This window comes from Gossypium hirsutum, chromosome A13 (genome assembly GCF_007990345.1).
Source record: "Gossypium hirsutum isolate 1008001.06 chromosome A13, Gossypium_hirsutum_v2.1, whole genome shotgun sequence".
NCBI classification, from domain to species: Eukaryota; Viridiplantae; Streptophyta; class Magnoliopsida; order Malvales; family Malvaceae; genus Gossypium; species Gossypium hirsutum.
This window is the reverse complement of record NC_053436.1, coordinates 89,971,754-89,996,786: the sequence shown is the minus strand read 5'-3', so window position 1 is coordinate 89,996,786 and position 25,033 is coordinate 89,971,754.

Genomic DNA, 25,033 nt, shown 5'->3' with positions numbered 1-25,033 from the left:
CCTGATTAACATAACAGTTCGCACATACAAGTGGCGATCCCTGTACAGTCACCAATTTTCTTGAAAACTTAGACAAGCTTCACTTTTCCTTTGCCTTTGCCTGAAGATAGTCCTGTTGAGTTCTCAACTAACATACTCAAGTTACAAATAGCACATTCAAGCACATACATAAACATAAGCGATCCTAGGTTCACACATGCTAGACTTTTTAAAGAACTTAGTTTCCCTTGTTGCGAACTCTTCCAACATTAAAAGAGAACAAGGCCTTACCTTGATTTCTAAAGTTTGGGTGTTGGGTTCTTACTACTTGAAAACTAAATAATCAATGATGATTTTAAGAGAATTTTCTAAATACAAAATAAGAAATTTTCTAACGGAAATGGCTTAATTTATAGGCTCTAAGTGTCCTAATGTTCTTAGGATACTCTAATTGTAATAGAAGTAGGAAAGAAGTTACGTGCACGGACGGTATTATAGAGAGAAAAGTAAGTAGTCTTCCTAGTTGTAGTATAACTTTTCTTTTTGCATGTGGCTAGAATTGGTGATCCCAGTTTGCCAATCCTACTAGCGACCTCTACTCGCCAAACCATTTTGGCGAACACCAACTTGCCAAGCCTCCTGACGAACCTTATTCGCCAACTTACTGGTGTACACCAATTCATCAATTCTACTGGATAATATATGTTTGTTATTTCCACTTGTGAACTCCTATTCACCAGCTCTGTTGACGAATACTTACTCACCTCTTTCTCTTGGGAGGTCATTAGTTCACCAGTTTCTATGGGAAACCTATCTCACCAGGCCCCATACAAAACCCCATGTTGGGATGTCACAAATTTTTTATGGACTGTGACACGATACTTTATTTTGTGGAGGATTTTTATTTAGATTTGCATGACTTAAAGTTTTAAATTGCTTATTCGATATTTTAATGATTATGTAAGAAAACTTTGTTTTTAACGAAAATATGATTTTAACACTAATTTCTGCTCCAATATTGAAAATAAGATTTTAATAAAATCTAACTTACTTTTTTGTTTTGAAATAATTAATCTTTACAAACAAATTTTTAAGGACGCTTGATTTTTGAAATTAACATGTTTTCTCAAAACAAAGGCAAATAACCAAGTTCACTAGTTTTGAATAAAAAGGCAAATGATTTTAAAATATGATTTAAAATACTAAAGTTTTTTTGTGTCATTCTAGTGGCCAATGTAGTCTTCAGAATTTGGCCATAACATGGAGGTCAGGTTTGGGAGGTTACAAATTCTATAGTTCATAAGTTGCTTTATCCATAAAACCTACAACAACTACTAATGGAAATGTATTTCGCTTCGAGGTGCACAATGCAACATTGTTTCTTTTTCTCTAAAAACCATTATATGAGCATGTTGCCTAGGAATTGACAAGTTTCAGAGGTGCTTTTCCTATCTAATTTGCAACCTCCAAAATTCGCATCCGAGAATACATGCAAGCTAAGAGATGAGTCTCTAGGATACCAAATACTTAAGTTAGGAGTGTCTCTAAGGTATCTAAAGATTCTCTTAAGGACTTGTAAATGTAATTCCTGAGGAAATGATTGGTATCTAGCACACAAGCAAACACTAAACATAATATCGAGTCTACTTGCAATAAGATAAAACAAAGAGCCAATAACAGACTTATATAATTTTAAATCTGCACGTTTGCCTTCCTTATCTTTTTCAAGCCTTGTAGAAGGGATAATGGGTGTAGCTTGTGGTTTGAATGTTTCCATCCTAAACTTATTGAGCATTTCCCTTGTATAATTAGCTTGATTGATGAAGATGTCATCCTTCCTTTTGTAACAAGCCGCCTGCTAGATGCAATATCAAGTTACTGTTTAGCGTGTAAATTGGTTGGGCCAAGGGAAGTTAGAGAAATATTTTTTTTATTATGTGTGGTGTATTCTATAGGATTCACCATTTTGTGAACTCCAAGTTTTGACGAACTCTAGGGTTTGGTGGACTTTTCTGTTAAGTTATCTGCAAACCCCAGATGTTTGGACGAACTTTTTTGTTTGCAATTCAATAGGTTTGTATCTGTGGTTAGTATATATTATGATAATGTGATAAGTAATGTTAGAGTTAGTTGAGACCTAATTAGAACTGAACTAGGATAATGTAGATGATTTGATTCTTTATTAATTCTTCTTGAAATTCTAAAGCGATCGTGGGATCCTCTGACTTTCCACTAAGTTTTGTTCTTGGATGTCTCTTCTATATAAGGACATTAGCTAGCATGTTTGTACGTTTTTTTTTCTTCTTCTTCTACCTTGCATTTTCAATAAAGCTTTAGAAAATTCCAAGTTAGAATCGCTAGTGAAGATTTCAAGTATTTAGCTGACACCATTTCTAGCACCAGCTTATTGGTAAATTTTGGTAAACCCTTAGGTTATTATCAAAAAAATTTATGTATTTACGGTAATGCATGCATAGGTTTAGATTTTATTTTTGAGGAACGAAACTTCGTAATTATGGGTTGTATGCTATCGATTCATACATGCATGTCAAATTTCAATAGCTTGATGATCTAATAGATGTATTTATCTCTCTTTTAGCTCAAAAAGCTAATAATGGTCTAAGCAGTAAGGGCAAAAGACTTGCTAAGTAGATTACTGTGTTAGAATTTCTGGTGAGTTCCTTCTTACTTCCATGTGTTATAAATTATTTTACTGTGTAAATTGTGAAAGGTAAGTATTTTCTCTTAATAACGTAATTGTTGGTGTTTCATTTAATGTTGTTAAATTAGTATTATCGACTTATGAATGTTCAGTTCGTATTCCTATGTAAGCACCCTCCTTGTTGTACGAGATCAATACCATCTATATGTGAGTTCTAATATGTGATGGATAAGAAGGGGATTTGTTTGTGATGTCTCCGATAGAGCAACTGTATTGCAAAACGGACTAGCAGATCACAAGAAAACATGCTTAATTGAATAAAGCTTAAATGAAGAGGTAAGGAGGTTATGCATATGAGTACGTCTGATCGATATGATTCTGATTTTGAATTCTGGGTCTGAGGTAGGCATAAGGATGGGTTGTATGTACATTGTGTTTGTTGTATAAGTTATGGTTATGATTGGAAAATAGTAACCACCAATGTGTCATGTTAAGTTGGTGTGTTGAGTCTATCTAGGTTATGTGAATGCCATTGGGTGTATTGTCAATAGTACGACTAAATCTATCTAAAAGGTTAACTATCATCATAAGTATAAATGCACATCTACAAGTGATATCTATGTATAATGTTGTGTTTTCTTTATTTATGAAACTCACTAGATTCGTATGAAATTACTCTATTATCTTTTTATTCTCATGCATGTTGTTAGAAGCAAGTAATTATGTTGAAAGGGACTACGCCAGGGCTGTAGTCAATAGTGAGCTACTTGTCTAATTTTTGTATCATGCATGTCCCTTTTAGAGGTGGCATGTAGATTTGCTTTGTAATCGACTTGTATAATGTTTTACTACTTTTGTCAAGATACAATTTTATGATAATTTTTATAAACATTTAAATTATGTATTTAACATAATATACCATGGTTTTTGAGACTGTCTCTTTGGCATGTACACTAAATGATTTTGAATGTTGCTTTAACTGCCAATGATTCACTTGAAACAATTGTATGGGAATAACCCATCTTGTGTTTTATATATAACCCTATAAACTTATATAAGGGTTCTGTCAGATGTTTGTTTAAACATAATATAATTGGCGTATTACCATTTTGTCTATTATTTATTATTATACTGGGTATACGCCGAGACCTCAAAACCTTTAAAATTCAAGTGTTTTTGTTAAACCTGAATGGTTTTACGTTGTGACATACCATACCCGGATCCGAAGATCGAGTCAGGTATGGGTGTTACACCTTTACTTGATTCAGTTTCCCAAAAAAGAAGTTTAATTCTCCCACCATGCTCATCTTACAGTCACATTGCATTAGTGATCTATCATGAATTACACTATTATTTATACCCTTTTTACACATAACTTTAGCTTGTTTGATAGTTAAATCAAAGCATCTTAGTATATATTTAGGCTTTTCATACTTAAAGTATTAATTTATGCTTTTTAGTAGTTTTTATTACATTTTATATACCTGAATAAGGTTACATTGTCTTGTAGGTCAAATTGAGAGCTAAGGATGCTTATTGGGCCAAAACCGATGCCTATGTTGTGACACCAAAATACTAATGTCTCAACGTTGAAGGCAGAAGCTAAAAACAAGTTTTGGAGTGAAACTACCCTTGATGTCACAACACGGCCCTTCGATGTCCTGACATCAGACTCTAATGTTACAACACTGCAGGCCTGTGTTGCAACCAAGCCCCTGCGCAGCCCAAAAATTCTTGTGCATTTTAATTACTTTTTGGATGGAAATTAAGTGTATTTATCCTAATCGAACTCCAAGGACTTCAAGGATAATTTAAGCACTTTAATATTCCAAGTTGAGCCTATATAAAGGCCATTGTAATAAGGTTAAATGCATAATTTTTTTAAGGTTTGATTCTTAGGTTTTTGTTTCATTCCTAGTTTTCACTTAGGTTATTTTATGTTCTTGTAATCGAAAGATCCTATTCTGAAATGAGACTTCTGCGAGGGGAGATTGTTCAGAAACCATGCTTTCATCGATAAATCCATGAGCATCTCTTTTCCTTATTCTCTTTTTTATATTTATTTCTTTAACATTTTTAGATGAATGTTTGTGTAAAGATTAGATTTAATTTATGATTTCTACATATTTTGCATGTTTCAATTGCTTTAACTTAATTAATTGATTGAATGATAGAGTTTTTTAGTGGATTAGCTATTTGGGAGGGGAAGAACTTAAACCTTAGGCTTGACAACCCAAAGAAGTGTTTTAGGTGGGAATTAACCCAAAATTTGTATGGCCTATCTTTAGACACCTTGTAACGCCCCCACGCCCGAGACCGTCACCGGAGTCGAGTATGAGGTGTTACTAAGCTTAATTTAACATTTTTAGAACTTTGGATTATTTGTTTCTACATTCACAGCTTTTAAGCTACTTGCGTCACAGTCACAAGAAAAATCATATCTCGAGTTATGAAACTCGAAATCAAGATCCGTAAATTTTCCCTGAATCTAGACTCATATACCTATCTACTAATTTTTTTATAAAATTTTTGGTGAGGCCAATTAGTACAGTTTATTAGTTAAAGTTACCCCTGTTTCAGGACTTGACTAGTCTGACCTCTGTTTACAACGAACCACATTTCTCTCTGTAAAAAATTCATATGACTATGAGGTTTGTTTCTCCTAAAACTAGACTTAATAAGGATTCTGAGGATATAAAATACACCACCTAATTATATCTTCACAATTTATGGTGAATTTCTAAAGTAGGAACAGGGGATTCAGAAACTGCTATGACCCTGTTTCACTAAAATTCAAATATCTTCCGACATATAATTCCTTTACCTGTTTCATTTGTTTCATGTGAAACTAGACATAATAAGATTCAATTTGATATGTAGTCCATCACCAAATTCAATTTCTATGATTTTTAGTAAATTTTCAAACTCACGTCAGTGTTGCTGCAGTATTCTGTTTATGGCAAATGTCATCCCTCTTATGAGTTTTTATGCACTAAGTATCTTAATAATTTTCCTTATCATCAAACATAATCTAAACTTACCATTTTCATAATTTATCATTATCAAATATTTTCTCAACCATTCTGTCACCATATCATAAAATCATTTACACAAAATAAGTATATTGCTATACATGCCATACTTAAATTTACAAGCCATTTACCAAAAATCTTCCGGATAGTGTGACTGAGCCTTCAACCTATCCCGACTCCTGAACTGGCTTGTCCAAAACTACAATGAGTAAGAAAGAGGGAGTAAGCATAAATGCTTAGTAAGTTCATATGTAAATAATAAATAACATAACAAACAATCAAACTAATCAACATTAGCATATATCATCAACACACTTATCACATTTTTTAATCATTTTTCATCATCTTATTACCTTATCGTGGTTGTAATCAACACTCAACCCGAGGGTTAAATACATACCTGTCCAAAATATCCATTTCTCATCACTTACCAATACGTCTCTTTTCATCTCGAGTATTCCTCCATTTGAGTAAAACTTTACCCGTTGAACACATCGGAATATAATTCGGATACATGGATAATTTGCATATAAGTGCCACATATTCAATCAAGCAATCATGTAACCCGCCCATAAGCGAACTCGGACTCAACTCAATGAGCTCGGGCGTTCGCATCCATAAGTGAACTCGGACTCAACTCAACGAGTTCGGATGCTTAACCATCCTAGTGACATGTCACTTGTATCCTAATCTATTCCTAAGGTTCAAACGGGCTTTTTCCTCGAACACTTATCCTTGCCGTCTTTCGTAGAATGCCGAAATCAATACTCGGTAACAATTATATTTAACAAGTAGTTCACATAATTTACATATTATTTGAAATTAACCACAAAGCATACATTTCATAATAAAATTCAGCATAACATATAATTAACATCAATAACTTAAAAATAACCATTATGCTACATTATTTACACATGAACTTACCTTGGTACCAAAATATAAAGATTTTGCAATTTAGTCCACAATCTTTTCTTTTCCTCGATCGCGACTTGAATCTCGTTTCTCTTGATCTATAATGCCAAATTAATCTTATTTAATACATACATTCATCAAAACAGCATTTAATACGAACTTTGGAAAAATTACACTTTTGCCCCTAAACTTTTGCATAATTACACTTTTGCCCCTAGGCTCGGGAATTAAACTTTATTCCTTATTCTTATGTTTTATAACATGCTGATCACTTTTCCCTTCTATGGAAACATCAAATTCTATCTCTAACATATACTTGTGACTATTAGGTATTTTTGCCGATTAAGCCCTTTTACTCGTTTTCACTCAAAACCGAGTAGCACAAGTTGTCTAACATAATTTAAAACCTCATATTCTATCATAAAACATCAAAATACACAAATTTCACCTATGGGTATTTTTCCAAATATAAACCCTAGGTTGAATTATTGCTAACATAAGCTTAATCGAGCTACCGAGATCTCAAAAACGTAAAAATCATTAAAAACGGGGCTTAGAATCACTTACTATGGAGCTTGGAAGCTTGAAACAAACCCTAGCTATGGAGAACCCTTGAAATTTCGGCCTAATGAAGAAGATGGACAAAAATTGGCTTTTAATTTTGTTTTTAATTCATTTTAATAACTAAATGACCAAAATACCCTACTACTAAACTCTCCAAAATTTCCTTCCATGTCCTAAATTTGTCCATGAACTTAAAATTGGTCAAATTGCTATTTAAGACCTCCTCATTAATATTCCAAAACAATTTCATACTAAAAACTTCTAGAATGCAAGTTTTGCAACTTATTCGATTTAGTCCCTACTTTCAATTTAAGCACTTTAGGCATAGAATTTCATCACGAAATTTTCACACAATCATGCAATCATATCATAATCATCAAAATAATTATAAAATAATTATTTCTATCTCGGATTTATGGTCACAAAACCACTATTCCGATTAAGCCCTAATTCAGGATATTACACACCTTAACCTCGAATTGGTCTAGACTGTAAGGTCAAAATATAAGTAGTAATTGCTGACTCGTTATTTTAATGGAAGATCGAAAGATCCTGCTATGGTATCGACTAGTTTATTGATTAGAACCTACATCAATAATTAATTACGTAGAACAATTGGATCTAGGCTAAAAGGAACTCGTGTAGTTAAAACAAGGAATAGGAAAAGTTGGTATAGGAACCTAGGAGTAGATTTAGGTTTAGTTAAATTTATTTAGTTTCTTATTATTATGGTCACCTTGCTTCTTGATTAACACTACTAATTTGTGATTCGAGTAGATTAGTAATTATTTCTCGTAATTGGTTTGATAACAATTTTCCCTAAACTGCAATCTTTTGGGTACGATCCTCGAAATACTTACCAAGTGTTTCATTGTAAACAAGTTATATTTCAACTTGACCTATATACTTGTGGACACCGCCTCAAATCTATACCTTTAGTTGCAGTATTTACACTCTGGAAGTTGGTAAGTCCGGAGGCGGTTAAGTTGTTGACGCCATTGCCAGGGATTGCGATGGTGATAATTGTTATTGAATCGATTGCTTGTAAATAATATTAGTCAAAAGACGACCGAGTCAGATAGTGTGCTGATTTTTTTAATTTATTATTTAAGCTTAATTTTCATTTTTAATCATTTTTAATCAAGTTGGTTAGATGGAGATTCGATGGATCAATGGAGTTTGTATAACAAATATGAAAAAGAAGGGTATCCATTTGAACCTCTGTATGAGTTAGATGATAAAAAGATTGATATGCCCAAACACCCAAGAGTCTCTTTCTAATCCATGAGAGATATGGTCATGTGGAACAATAAAGCCCGACAATCCTTTAGCCCAGACATGGATAAATTTGATGACAAAAATAGTAGGTCTGAGTCAGATGAGTTGTCCTTTTAGCATGATGAGTGGCACAATAATGAAGGACAAATTTGGTTTAACGAAGCTTCGACAAACCGGTGGAGTGATAACAATGAATATAATATGCTCGAACATCTAAACGAGTTACCTTACGATGCGTCTGGGAGTTATGACCACAAAGATAAAAGAAATTATCCGGTGCAACCTGTATGTAAGCCAAATAAATATCGATCCAAGTGTGATCAAATCTACCAAGCTAACAACAAAACATCTAACATTTTATTGAAAATGTTAGATAAGATGACACAAATGATGGTAATGCTCTGAGAGATATCAGATGCATTACCTCCACAGGAGAGGTCATACATGAGGTTCTCAAATCTGTCCATGATGACCACTGTATTACTAACAATTGTGCAGACTTAGATGATGGAAATCAGCAAGAGTTTGGAATTAGAGACTGTGTTGATGAACTATACATACTCGAAACGGTTTCTGATCCAATTGACATAGAATCAAATATAACATTAGATGTAGCTGCTGACATAAAAGTAGAAGTAACCACTAACATAGAGCTTTAACCGATTCTAAATGGAGGTGTAGAAGAGCCAATACACCTTCTGGCCATAGCAAAAAAAGGTATTAGCCAAAAAGATCGATGAGTCTGACTTATTCTCATCTAACAAGGGTAGCATAGCTCAAGTGATCAAAACTTCACGCGACATGGAGAGAAGGAAGCTTAAAGTAATAATACCCTGGAAAATAATTTGGGGTTGGCTCAGATTTGAAACTAAGTGACTTCATAATGTGGATGTCACGTCATTCAAAAATAAGACAACATTATTGGAACAGACAAAAGGGGTTGGTTCATATATATCGATAGAGGAATAAATGATGAATCAAAGTTGTTGTAGGCCAATTTTGACCTCATATACATAAAACCCACACCCAATTTAAACCCATTTAACCCATTACATCAAAACCCAATACAAAGACCCACAAACCAAAACCCAATATCCATTTACCAACCTAATACCCAAATACTCGGTCAGCCCAAGAAACAACCCAAGAACCGAAAATAAAAAGCCTAACCCTAGCCACTTGCACTGACAGCTGCAACCACCCCCTGGCGCCACCTGCTCCACCAGTCACCTCCATCGGCCATACCCTACAAAAATGAAGCAAACACGCAAGGCAGAAGCAAGAAATAGAAAAAATAATAATAATAAAAGCATGTAAAAGTGGCTATAAAAGCCAAGCCAAATATTGTAAACGATTTCGGCAGTTTTAATACATATACTACATTTTTAAACACAAAAACAGTGACTAAAGTAACACCAAATCAGAAGAACAATACCAAATCAGAGGATCTAAGTACCAGAAAATCAAGATTAAAAGCCTAAGGTGATTCATTTTTTTACCGAATCTCTTATTTTTTTCTGTTATTTTTTTATTTGCAAATTTATACCTAAATATTTATATTATTAAGCAAAAAAAAAGAAACTAAAAAAAAATAAAAAAATTACCTTTTTTTGAATTTCTAGCCACTGTGTACGGTGGCTGGCAGCGGCGGACCGGCGGCGGCCTTCCTGGCCGGAGCTGGGGCTTAGTTCAGAGAGAATTCTCTCTTCTCTCTCTTCTTTTTTTTTTCCTTTATGCTAACAAATTAATTTTTTTTTCAAAAAACATGACTTTTATAGCCCCCTAAAATGACGTCGTTTTGGGGTTGGCCATTAACACCCAAAACGACGACATCTTAAGCATACCCAAGCCGTCCTACCCGAACTCGCCTCAGGATCCGCGTGTTTTTGCTTAATGGTCTATTTGCGCATTAGGCCCTTCCGCTTTTTTCTATGTTCTGCAATCAAGTTTCTATTTATTTTAATTTGGTCTCAAAATTCATTATGCTCTACAATTTGGTCCCCCGTGTTGTGTTGCGTTTTGAGGGGAAGGAATAATTTCTGTTTCGGTCCTTCCAGGTTACGCGCGTGTTGCATTTTAATCCTTTTCCCTTTATTTTTTTAAATTTGCCCCAAAACTCTGTTTTTAGTTCAATTTTAGTCCTTTTTTGTTTATTTTCGTTTCTTTATTAAATATTATTATTTCTAATATTATTAATATTATTATTATTATTAAAATTAGTGTATATTTTTATTATATATGTATATATATTTATATATTTATATATAGTATTATTTTTAATTACTTTATTTTAATATTATTATTATATTATATTTGCCTTTTGTATTTCATTATTATTGCTAGTTTTATTATCATTATCATCATTATTAACATATATATATACATGTATATTTTTCATGTACATATTAGTATTTTCTACTATTATTACAAATATACTATTTCTTTTATTATATTATTAGAACATTATTTATTATTATTATTTTCTTTATTGTGAATATTATTGTTATTTTTATTCTAATATTATATTTTAATATTTTTCATTAATTGTATCATCGTTTGCATTATTTACAAATTCCTATTGCAAATGATTTTTTTATGTTTTTAATTAATTTCAATAAATAAGGCAACGTACCGATTTCAACACTAAGTCGCTGATTTCATTGCTATGTTGGGTGGATATCAATGGCTCGTGTTAAAAAAACGAGACGTCCTTCTAAAAAACCAAAAATTTCAAATTCTCGTATTTCAATCGGATCGCGATTAAATATTAAATTAAACTTGTATTTTTGAGAATTAAGACAGCGTGTGTTTAACAAGATACCAATTTTGGGCGTCGCGAGGGTGCTAATACCTTCCTCGTGCGTAACCGACTCCCGAACCCTATTTTTCTCTGGATTTTCACGTAGACCCAAATTAGGTGTCCGATCACACCTAGGAAAAAGATCGGTGGAGACTCCTTTTCTCTTTAAAGCCGAAATTCCATTTTCAAATTTTCAAACAATCGCCTCAATTAGCGACCAAAGCCAAATTTTTACGTTGCTGTAGCTGGCGACTCCACTGGGGAGTATTTTTTGAAAGTCAAGTCTGGAGTTAAGCACTTGTTGTCAAATTTTTCGAAATTCCTTGTTCAAATTAATATTTATTCGTGATCCTGAAAATGTTGTTTTTGAAAACCATACATTCGCATCATGTTGTAAATATTTTTCTAACTTTTTTTATTTTCTTGTTTTTCAGCTATAAGTTTTAATTTTTTAGTTTTTTAGTTTTGATAAAAATGAAAAGGTTTGTGAGTTTCTCCCCACACACCGTGCACTTGCACTTTTGCATAATATGAGCTCTCTACCCGGGCTCCGTCCGCTTAAGTGAAAGTAAACGCTATGCCTTCGTGAATTAACTCGTCCCTCCGCACAGGCTAGTGAATACTTTCAGGTTACATGTGACTTATGCTTTCGTGAGTTAATTTGTCCCTCCGCATAGGCATAAGTAAATATAATCCCTCGAATTGAACTCGTGAGCCTGTGATGGGCTACGACCGAGGCTTCGTACTAGTTTTAGTAGACGATAGTACGAACAATTCGAGTACCTGTCGAAAACTAAAACCGCATATAGTCAACCATACGAGCCACCTAACTAGAGCCATGCCGAACATCCGTCCGTTAATAGTCACCAAAATAAGTACACAGGAGAAATGCCTCTTACCTTTCATTGCTTTTACATTTATACTTTGCAAAGGAATCGGGTCTATTGGACCGGGTAACTTAATTTGTTAGATTCTCCATAGTTTTTTCTCTATTCATATTTATTGTGATTACTAACCAAGGTTGTTTATTTTTATTTTTATTTTTCATCATGCATCATAGGCATCTTGATTAGAAAGGTGTTGATTAGAGATTGGTTGCCAAAAACGGGTTTTTGATGGAGGAGTCAATTACGCAAGTAACCGAGAAAAATGTCGTGGTTCGAGACTGGTCTTTGAAAACCCAGAAAGCAAAAGGGGACAGTTTAACGGAATGATGTATCTCCAATCTTCCCGAACATGTAACTTCGAACGTTCGTCAGAATAACCTTGAAGACTTGACTCGGATTTGGAAACAATTGGACTTAGATACTAGGGGCATTTTCACTGAAAAGTACGAGCATATAGCTCACTTGATCGCCGTCAATGTAGACGAACAGTTGATTCAAGCCATGGTTCGATTTTGGGACCCAACGTACGAATGTTTCACTTTCAATCAGGAAGATATGACTCCAACCATAGAAGAGTATGCTGCCTTACTTCGTGTTGACAATGTACACTTCAACAAGATATATGTGAAAGAGCCCAAACCAATGACTTTCAAGAAAAAGCTAGTGAGGTTAACGGGAATGACTGATATATGCGCTGAAACACAGATAAAGAAAAAGAATGAAGTCAGTTGTGTTCCGTGGTTTTCTCTGCGAGACTTAGTTCAAAACCATCCAGATATTGCAAAGAGAGTGGATCTGTTTGCTTTGGACATTTAAGGATCAATTGTCTTCCCAAAAGTTCTTGAGCATATAGAAGTTGCGGTAGTGGATTTCTTCGAAAGATTGAAGCAAGGGATCAACCCCGTCCCGACTATCTTGGCCGAGAATTTTAGATCTCTAAGTTGTTGTAGGAGGAAAAGGGAAGGGCGTTTTATCGGATGCGTGCAGTTACTTAATGTATGGATTCTAAGCTATTTCTGGAAAGTGGAGCGCACACCTTTCCACATGTTTTCAAAAACATTCGCCCCATTGAAAGCTTACCTTGAGAAGGATTGGCCAAAGGATGTCACCGAACAGCATTGGGTTTCAATTTTTCAGAACCTTCGCACCGAAGATATAACCTGGAGTGCACTATGGATCCGTCCTTCAGTTCTATTATACAAATGTGGAAGCCAAGATTGGGTGCCTTTACTAGGATTATGTGGAGGAATTGGATACGCTCCGGTAATGGTTCAAAGGCAGTTTGCTTCACGACAGTTCATACCCGCTACCGGAGGATTGGTACAATCAGAGTTCGCCTTTACGGGTGAAGGCTACATGAAAAGAGTCCGAGATACTGCAAAGTCTTGGAAGGAAATTCACTTAATGGAGTTAGCCCTTTATGCTGATACTATCACTTAGGATTATGACATATGGAGAAAACGACGAGTGAATAGTCAACAAATTTCACCGATGAGTTACACTTTCTAGAATCCTTTCTCAGAAGAAATGCCATCCGAGCTAGAAGTAGCTAGACATGAATTCAAACATGGAAAAGGCCAAACTATTATGGGATATTAGTTCTCTTCAAGAGGAAAACTACCAGCTGAAGATTGAGGTTCAAATTTAAGAATCCAAAACCATGAAAGCTCAAAAAGAACCTGAGATCGTGAGAAACGAATTAAGAGACCTTCATTTGGAAAATAAGAAATTAAGAAACACTATAAAAATTAGTGGTTTGGGTAAATTGTCAGCAGAATGGAAGGAAGAAATTAGCAATATCAAAGGTGGGATGGAGTTCTGGAGAGGGAAAACGAAGAAAAAAGAGGAAAAAGCTACGCATGCTATGATAGAGGTAAAAAAGAAGAATCTTGAATATGAAACCGTGTCTGCAGAACTAATGACTATTCAGTCTAAACATCAAGAGCTAAGAGGGAAAGTATGAGATTTAGAAAATACACTGCAAGCTCAACAAAAACAGTTGGATAATCTCCTAAAAGCCCTGGAAGAAAAGAATAGTCAGTACGACAGAGACACTCACGCCTACGAAAGAGCTCTCCAGGAAAAGAAAATACAACTCGGCTTTTTGATCAATGAAATTCGCAAGGCGGCTATGCAAGTTGTGCAATTATCAGATGAAGCTGAAGCTCTCAGTTGCCAATTCCCTCCAAGTCAAAGATCAAGCATATTAGAATTCTGAGAACGAGTGAAGAAATAAGGCAATGTGGCTAGAAAATTTGTATAACTATTGAATTAAAGATAGCGAAACGTTTTGTAATAGACTCTTTTGATTAATGAAATACCTAAGTAGGGGCCATCTTGAAATCAACACCAAATTCTTGCACATTCATTCATGACTAACATTCATTCGTCATTCATCCATTATCCGTTCATTGCATGTACATATCACCATAATCATTCACTGAGGCTAAAACCGTATAATCCGCAGTTGCGACACTACAAGTCTGGAATCACGCCATTCTTATAGGACGTGCCAAAAAGTTAGAATTATAGAAGCCGAATTCAATGAGAGAATTGAAAGGATGGAAAAGACCCAAAGAGAATTGCAAGAGCAGTTGACCAAGTCACAACAGGAAGCAAGAGATCTGATGTTAAGATCTCGAGAGGAATCGCTTGAGCAAAGAAATCAAATGGCCAAAATGATGGAGATGATGACAGCTTTGGTCAAAGGAAAGGGACCTATGCAGAGCCCTGACATTATGGAGCCTCAGTCGAGAGTTAATCATGATTAGGATCCGCTCTATCCCCTAGGATTCACTCCACCTCATTCCCATGCAACGTAAGGAGGATATCCTCAAGGGGAACCTGCAAGCCTCGAGCAACGACTTGTACCACCTGCTCATCTAGTGCAAGGTATATTCGTATCAAACCCAGGGGCAAATCTTGCTGATCCTAATGTTCCAGATTTGGATGATCCGGTAGAAATAGCCGGGTTGAAAATGGATGATCATGATGCCCAAGATTAGTATAGGAGCTTGGAAGAAAGGCTCAAGGCGATAGAAAATGTTGAAACCTTCTCTGCACTAAGTGCCAAAGAGCTCAGTTTGGTGCCCGACCTGGTTCTGCCTCCAATTTAAAGTGTCAGATTTTGAAAAATATGATGGAACAAAATGTCCAAAGGCGCATCTTATCATGTTTTGCCGGAAGATGACTGGTTACGTGAATGAAGATAAATTGCTAATACACTATTTCCAAGACAGCTTGGTCGGATCGACCCTTCGATGGTATAATCAACTTAGTAGAGAAAGGATCCGATCATTTAAAGACTTGGCATCAACATTTTGTGAATAATACAAGCATGTATCTGACATGGTGCCTGATCGGCTAACTCTGCAGATGATGGAAAAGAAGCCAACGGAGACTTTTAGGCAATACGCGCAAAGGTGGAGGGATATCTCAACCCAAGTAAAACCCCCATTAACTAAAACCGAAATAACGGTCCTCTTCATCAATACTTTGAAAACACCATTTTATGATAAGTTGGTAGGAAGCGCCACGAAAGACTTCACAGATATTGTAATATCCAGGGAACTTATAGAGAATGCCATCAAGATTGGAAGGATAGAAGGCCCCGAAAGCTTGAAAAGGGCAGCACCCATAAAGAAAAAAGAGGCAGAAACCCATATGGTGGGAACTGGGAGCCACCACACTTCTAATCCCTACCCAACCTAGCCACGACCTCGATATCACCCGCCTCTAAACTTCTATTATCCTCCTCAAAACCCTTACTATCAAGCATCTCTTCCTTACCCCGTTTACGCCACAAATAACCAAAGACCATTTGCCATGCTCCCACCAAATACCATGCCTGCTCAAAACCAACCCAAAAATGAACTAAGACCAATAAAACCCAATTTTGAAAAACCTCAATTCACCCCTATCCCCATGTCATACGGAGAGCTGTACCCAAAACTGTTGGAAAAACAATTAATATCCCACATTATATGGCACCCCTGAAGCCTCCATACCTAAAATGGTACGATCTTAATGCCAGTTGCATGTACCAGACGGGAAACCAAGGGCATTCTACAGAAAATTGTCTGGCCTTTAAAAGGAGGGTTCAAGGTCTTATTGATACAGACATTTTACGATTTGATGGTGCTAGCAATACGACTGGAAATCCACTCCTTAACCACACTGAAGGGAATGTGAGCGCAGTGATAAAAGAAGACAGGTGGCGAGCCAAAAGTTGTGTTTCGGAAATAAAGACACCTTTGCGGATGGTTTGGGAGATAATGGTTAAAAAGGGACCGTTCTGTCATCCCAACAGAATTTTCAAAGAAGGAAGTACAAAAAGTCAATGTTTTTGTGATTTCCATAGTATCGAAGGGCATGACATTCAGTCTTATGAGGGATTCAGAAAATTACTTCAAGACATGATGGACAACAAGGAGATCGGGATCTTTAACAAAGTGGAAGAGGCCGATGAAGAAGAAGTATGCGCTTCTGATAGTCAATCATCGAGTTCCCCTTATAGCGCCGATCGACCATTGGCGATTTATTACGATACAAAAAAGGAACAAGTGAAACCAAAGATGATAATTGAAGTACCATCTCCTTTTCCTTACAACGACAGCAAGGTAGTGCCGTGGAAATATGATGTCAACATTATCGTACCTAAAGGTGAAAAATCCAAAGCTACGATTGGAAATGTTGGCGAAGTAGGACACTTTACCGGCAGCGGGAGATGTTATTCTGAAATGGTTGAACCAATGAAGAAAACTGGTGACTCGAACTAGAAAGGAAAAGCACCGATGCATGAGGCCGAAGTCGAGCTTGAAACTTCGTCTGAACTAGGAGTTAAAAAGCCTGTGAATGAGGAAGAGGCACATGAATTCTTGAAGTTCATCAAGCACAGTGAATATAACGTCGTGGAACAGTTAACCAAACAACCAGCACGAATCTCGGTATTATCTCTACTGTTGAATTCAGAACCACATCGGAATGCTTTGCTGAAAGTGTTAAATCAAGCTTACGTGGCAAGCAATATATCTGTCGAAAAGCTTGATAGGTGGGTGAAAAACCTGAACGCGTATAATTTTATTTCTTTCAATGATAACGAAATATAGCCAAATGGTAGGGGCTCCGTAAAAGCATTGCATATCACAACCCGTTGCAAGGGTTATATAATACCGAATGTGCTCATTGATAACTGGTCGGCACTCAATGTCATGCCTTTGGCCACGCTTTCTAGAATTCCAATTGATATATCTTATCTGAGGCCTTGTCACTCTACAGTAAGGGTATTCGATGGGACAAGACGAGAAGTCATGGGAAAAATCAAAATTCCTCTAGAAGTGGGCCCCTATATATATGACATCGAGTTTTAGGTCATGGAGATCACGCCTTCGTATAATTACCTTTTAGGAAGGCCTTGGATCCACTCTGCTGGGGCAGTTCCTTCATCTCTCCATCAAAAAGTAAAGTTTATCATGGATGGTCTTTTGGTCACTGTCGTAGGTGAGGAGGACATTGTCGCATCCATCTCTGCTGATACACCATACCTCGAAGTAAGCAAGGATGCAGTAGAATATTCCTTCCGCTCCTTTGAATTCATCAATACTACATTCGTTGTTGGAGGAAATAAAATTCCCGTGTCCAAGCTGTCAAGGAATACCAAAATGGGAATTAAGCTGACTGTGGGAAAATAAGCCCGAGCGAAGAAAGGTTTGGGAAGATATCAGAAAGGGATAGTTAGAGCGCTAAAACTAGTACCCCACAAGGCTCGATACAGTCTAGGGTTCGAACCAGATATGCGACAAAGAAGAAAATAGTTACAGAAAGATTGAGAAAGGCGGATTGCAAGAGCCTTAGGCCGAGAATTAGAATTGGAGCCCATAACGTACCCTCCTTTGTCAAAAACAGTTACATCTGCAGGAATGATATACCCCCGGCAAGATAATCCACGAAGCACGCTGTTATTGATTGAAAGGGGTCTTCAGAATGTCAGTATAAATGTCATTGACAAAGGAGATGATGCAATTAAAGATGTTTCAATGATACGACCTTGTCCTCTTGGATTCGTTATGAACAATTGGACTGTTGTGGACCTTCTTATAGTTTCTAAGCTTTTTCCAGAGTAATGCTCAATGTTAACACTCTTCTTTTTGTGTGTCCTTAAGTAATAGTGGGATTCTTTTGTAAGAGCTTATGTTTGCTCTTTGTCATTTAAATGAATATTAATGGAGATGCATTTTGTCATGGTCTTTTCATTCTCATTAACTTCATAATTTTTCCCTCTTCTCACAGACTATCATTACATATATCTCACATCATGCCATAATATTATGCTCGTTGGTCCCAATACTTTGATGCTCCTCTATAGTTTTCTTTTCCATTCAACTTTCAGGTGCTCAGATATCAACGATATGAACAAACTCGTTACAAATCTTGAAATCGATTTCGGGAAATCTATTTGTTTAGGAGAGTTCGAAGCTGAGGAAAATGTTGAAGACTATGTCTCGTCTCCTGACTTACTAAGAATGGTACAACAAGAAGATAAACAGATTCTACCTCATCAAGAATCTGTTGAGATAGTAAACTTGGGAAATGAAGAAAAGAGGCAAGAAGTGAAGATTGGGACCTCTATTTCAGATAACACCAAACATGATTTGATCCCTTTGCTTCATGAGTACAAAGATGTATTTGCTGGTCGTATCAGGACATGCCAGGATTGGATGAGGATGTAGTGGTCCATAGACTCCCACTGAAACCAGAATGTAGACCCATTCAACAGAAGCTAAGACAAATGAGACCTGAAATGCTGTTAAAGATAAAAGAAGAAGTCAAGAAACAATTCGATGCTTTCTTCCTACAAGTCTCCAAGTACCCACAATGGGTGGCTAACATAGTCCTAGTACCGAAGAAAGACGGTAAGGTACGAATGTGTGTAGATTATCGCGATCTAAATCGAGCAAGTCCTAAAGATAATTTTCCTTTGCCACACACCGATATGTTGGTGGATAACACAGCAAAACATTCATTGTTTTCTTTCATGGATGGATTCTTGGGTTATAATCAAATAAAGATGGCTCCTGAAGATATGGAGAAAACCACTTTCGTAATGATGTGGGGAACATTCTGCTATTAGGTGATGCCGTTCGGATTAAAGAACGCTAGGGCAACATATCAGAGGGCCATGGTGATGTTGTTCCATGACATGATGCACAAAGAAATAGAAGTCTACGTTGATGATATTATTTCCAAATCTAGAGGGGAAAGAGAGCATGTTGGGAACCTCAGGAAATTGTTCAAAAGACTAAGAAAGTTCCAGCTGAAGCTTAATCCAGTCAAGTGTACGTTTGGGGCTACCTCGTGAAAGTTACTAGGCTTTATTGTCAGTAGGAGAGGCATTGAGGTTGATCCAGATAAGATAAAAGCCATACAAGAACTACCACCTCCGCTTACACAAAAAGAAGTCAGAGGAATTTTAGGGAGGTTGAACTACATCGCTCGGTTTATTGCTCAACTTACCAACCAGTGTGACCCAATTTTTGGACTCCTTCAAAAACATAATCCGGGAGAATGGAACGAGGAGTCCCAAGTGGCTTTTGACAAGATAAAATAGTATTTGTCTAATCCCCCGGTGCTAGAACTGCCAAATCCAGGAAGACCGTTAGTATTGTATCTGGCTGTGTTAAAAAATTCAATGGGTTGCATACTGGGGCAACATGATGAGTCAAGGAAAAGAGAAAAGGCGATTTACTATCTCAGCAAAAAGTTCACAAAGTATGAGGCAAAGTATTCGTCAATTGAAAAATTATGTTGCGCTTTGGTTTGGGTAGTTCAGAGGCTCAGGCAATATATGTTGTATCATACGACATGGTTAATTTCAAAGCTGGACCCAATAAAGTACATGATGGAATCACCTGCACTCTCAGGAAGAATGGCACGATGGCAGATCCTACTATCAGAATACGACATCGTCTATGTGAGCCAAAAGTCGATAAAATGGAGTGCAATAGCTGACTTCTTAGGAACTCGAACAACAGAGGAATACGAGCCATTGAGATTTGATTTCCCAGATGAAGACTTGATGTGCATTACAGGAAAAAAATGTGAGTCATCCAAAGGGAAGTCATGGAAGATGAGCTTGGATGGTGCATCGAATGCATTGGGGCATGAGATTGGAGCAGTCTTAGTCTCACCAGAAGGGAACCATTATCCGTTCACCGCCAGGCTGAATTTCTTCTGTACCAATAACATAGCGGAATATGAGGCCTGTATCATGGGACTTTGTGCAGCTATTGAACGAAATGTCGAAATCTTAGAGGTGTACGGGGACTCCGCGTTGGTGATATACCAAAGCCATGGAGATTGGGAAGTGGGAGATTCGAAATTAGTTAAATACAATGATCTAGTGGCAGGACTGATTAAAGAATTCAAAAAAGTAACTTTTAATTACTTCCCATGAGAAGAAAAGCAATTGGCTGATGCCCTGGCCACTTTGGCTTCAATGTTCAAAGCGAACAGAGAAACAGAAATAATGCCTCTTCAAATGAGCATATATGAAGTCCTTGCACATTGTTTCAGCATTGAAAAAGAGCCAGATGGACGGCCATGGTTCCATGATATCATAGAATATGTCAAGAATCAAAAGTATCCCGAACAAGCAAATGAGAATGACAAAAGAACAATCAGAAGAATGGCAGTAGGATTTGTTCTTGATAGGGACATTCTGTACAAAAGAGGAAAAGATCAAGTGCTCTTGAGATGCGTGGATGCTGTTGAAGCCAGAAAAATACTTGAAGATGTCCATAAGGGAATTTGTGGGACACATGCCAATGGTTTCATTATGGCCAAGAAGATTATGAGACTCGGTTATTACTGGCTGATGATGGAAAGTGACTGCATTAGTTTTGTACGAAAATGCCACAAATGTCAAATTTATGGTGATAAAATTCATGTAGCACCTTCGCCCCTTCATGTCATGACTTCTCCGTGGCCTTTTTCTATGTGGGGTATGGATGTTATAGGGCCAATTTCCCCAAAAGCTTCTAATGGACACCGATTCATTTTTGTAGTGATAGATTATTTCATGAAATGGATAGAAGCCGCTTCATTTGCTAATGTGACGAAGACTGCAGTTTGCAGGTTCTTAAAAAAGGAAATCATTTGTCGATATAGTTTGCCTGAAAGAATCATTTCAGATAACGCCTTGAATTTGAACAACAATATGATGAAGGAAGTGTGTGAACAATTTCAAATAAGGCATCATAACTCCTCACCCTATGCCCGAAAATGAATGGAGCAGTTGAAGCGGCGAACAAGAATATTATGAAGATTATTGGGAAAATGACCGAGACATATAAAGACTAGCACGAGAAGCTATCGTTCGCATTGTATGCATATTGCACATCTGTACGGACATCTACGGGAGCAACTCCTTTCTCTCTGGTCTATAGAATGGAAGCTGTGCTACCCATCGAAGTTGAGATCCCCTCTCTACGAGTCTTAATGGAGTCCATACTAGAGGAAGCAGAGTGGTTTTGAGGTCGATATGACCAGTTAAACCTTATCGAAGAAAAACTTTTGAAGGCAATCTGTCATGGACAGATGTACCAGAAGAGAATAATCGCGGCCCATGACAAGAAAGTACGGCCAAGAGAATTCCACGAAGGAGAACTCGTGCTGAGAAAGATTCTCCCAATAGAAAAAGACTTTCGAGGAAAATGGGCACCAAATTAGAAAGGACCATGTGCCGTAAAGAAAGCTTTCTCAGATGGAGCTTCGATTCTCACTGAGATGGATGAGAAAGAGTTACCTAACCCAGTGAACTCAGATGCTGTAAAGAAATATTATGTCTAAAAAAAACATCAAGGTGAAAACTCGAAAAGGGCATCTTGATGAACAAAAAGGATTAGGATGAAAACCTGAGAGGGCGTCCTAATGAAGCAAACTTGGGCTTAAAGAGCAAGGCGATTTGAACGGTGGGTCGAACGGCAAGACTACAGTATTTGAAGCATCTCTGAAAGCTCGAAATCTTCTACATAAGAAGCCATGCTCGAAAAGATTCTTGATTAAGAAACGTGGAAGAGATCATGCGTTGAATATCTAGAGCATTTGTATTTACTGAATGCGATCCCCTTTTCTTTATGACACTTTTTTACTATCCTTGGTTAACTTTTTTTTTGTTTGTTACCTTCGAAATAAATAAATGTGAAGTATCTCTTTTGTACCTACCTGACCATTTTCATGCATCTCATTGTATGGTTTATTTGAATAATAAATAGTAAAATGACATACTCTAAACAAAAGAAATGTTGAGCATTATCCGAATGAGAATTCGATAAGTACAAAAGCCTCAAAGCAAGGAAAAAGTTCAACAGGGGCAAAATAGTGATATCTGAGAAATACAGATTACTCGTAAAGCTTAGGGATGGGTACAAAGCCTAAAAAAAAGAGTCAAGAATCGAAGCAATGAATGCAGATCATCACAAGAAGCGTGACGAAAAGAGATACATGACAAACAAGCCCAAGGCTCATAGTATAATCATGTAGGCATAAAGGCATTTAAGGCCAACATGTGCATATCATGATAACATTATGCATGACATATACAGGTACTCCAGCAGAGCAAGAGGATTTGATGATAGTATACTGGATCAAGGAAAAGACACCTGAGTTCCACCAGATAATATGTTTTGGTATTCTGATATTTTTATTTCTATTTTTAAAAAATCAACTCATATTGCGAGAGGTGAGTTGAGCCTCGGGTCACAAACTGAGGTATTTTTAGTTCCTATTTTTCAAAAAAAAAATCAACTCATATTGCGAGAGGTGAGTTAAGCCTCAGATCACGCACTGAGGTATTTTCAATTTATGTTTCAAAAAAATCAACTCATATTGCGAGAGGTGAGTTGAGCCTCGGGTCACACGTTGAGGTATTTTTAGTTTCTATTTTTCAAAAAAAATCAACTCATATTATGAGAGGTGAGTTGAGCCTTTTAGTTTCTGTTTTTCAAAAAAAAATTAACTCATATTGCGAGAGGTGAGTTGAGTCTCAGGTTACACACTGAGGTATTTTCAATTTTTACTTTTTTCAAAAATTAACTCATAATCCGAGAGATGAGTTGAACGTCAGTTTGTATGCCGAGCTATTTTCGATGTTTGTTTTTCAATAAAGAATAAAGATTAGAGCTAATCGAATATATAGATTTTGCCTCCCTAAAGTTGCAGTGGAGCAGGTTGAAATTACAAGTCTTATCTCCATGAAGTTGTAGCGGAACCCTGAAGTTGTAGTGGAGCAGACCAAAGATATTATACCTTATCTCCTTGAAGTTGCAGTGGAGCAGTGAAGCAGATCGAAGCTATGAACCTCATACCCCTGAAGAAGCGAGCAAAGTGAAGCTACGAGTCATATCTCTGAAGTTGCTGTGAGGTAGATCAAAGCTATAAGATGTGGTGGAATGAAGCTACCTAAAGAAGATGAGCGCCAAAGAAGTTAATACTCAACAAGACCGGGCAAAATTGGCCTTTCTTTATTTCTTTGCTCTATTCCCGTTACACGACAATGAGCAAAGAGGGGCAGCTGTTGTAGGCCAATTTTGAACTCATATACATAAAACCCACACCCAATTTAAACCCATTTAACCCATTACATCAAAACCCAATACAAAGACCCACAAACCAAAACCCAATATCCATTCACCAACCTAATACCCAAATACCCGGTCAGCCCAAGAAACAACCCAAGAACCCAAAATAAAAAACCTAACCCTAGCCACTAGCACTGACAGCCGCAACCACCCCCTGGTGCCACCTGCTCCACCAGTCACCTCCACCGGCCATACCCTGCAAAAATGAAGCAAACACGCAAGGCAGAAGCAAGAAATAGCAAAAAAAATAATAATAAAAGAATGTAAAAGTGGATATAAAAGCCAAGCCAAATATTGTAAACGATTTCGGCAGTTTTAATACATATACTATATTTTCAAACACAAAAACAGTGACTAGAGTAACACCAAATCAGAAGCACAATACCAAATCAGAGGATCTAAGTACCAAAAAATTAAGATTGAAAGCCTAAGGTAATTCATTTTTTTTACCGAATCTCTTATTTTTTTCTTTTATTTTTTTATTTTCAAATTTATACCTAAATATATATATTATTAAGAAAAAAAAAAGAAACTAAAAAAAACACTAAAAAAGTACCTTTTTTCAAATTTTCGGCCATAGTGTACGGTGGCCGGCAGCAGCGGGCCGGCAACCGCGACGGCGGCCTTCCTGGCCGAAGCTGGGGCTTAGTTCAGAGAGAATTCTTTCTTTTCTCTCTTCTTTTTTTTCCCTCATGCTAACAAATGATTTTTTTTCAAAAACATGACTTTTATAGCCCCCTAAAACGACGTCGTTTTGGGGTTGGCCATTAACACCCAAAACGACGACATTTTGAGCATACCTGAGCCGTCCGACCCGAACTCACCTCAGGATCCGCGTGTTTTTGCTTAATGGTCTATTTGTGCATTAGGCCCTTCCGCTTTTTTCTATGTTCTGCAATCAAGTTTCTATTTATTTTAATTTGGCCTCGAAATTCGTTATGCTCTGCAATTTGGTCCCCCGTGTTGAGCTGCGTTTTGAGGGGAAGGAATAATTTCTATTTCGATCCTTCCAGGTTACGCACGTGTTGCATTTTAATCCTTTTCCCTTTATTTTTTTCTTAAATTTGCCCCAAAACTCTGTTTTTAGTTCAATTTTAGTCCTTTTTTGTTTATTTTTGTTTCTTTATTAAATATTATTATTTCTAATATTATTAATATTATTACTATTATTATTATTATTATTAAAATTAGTGTATATTTTTATTATATATGTATATATATTTATATATAGTATTATTTTTAATTACTTTATTTTAATAATATTATTATATTATATTTGC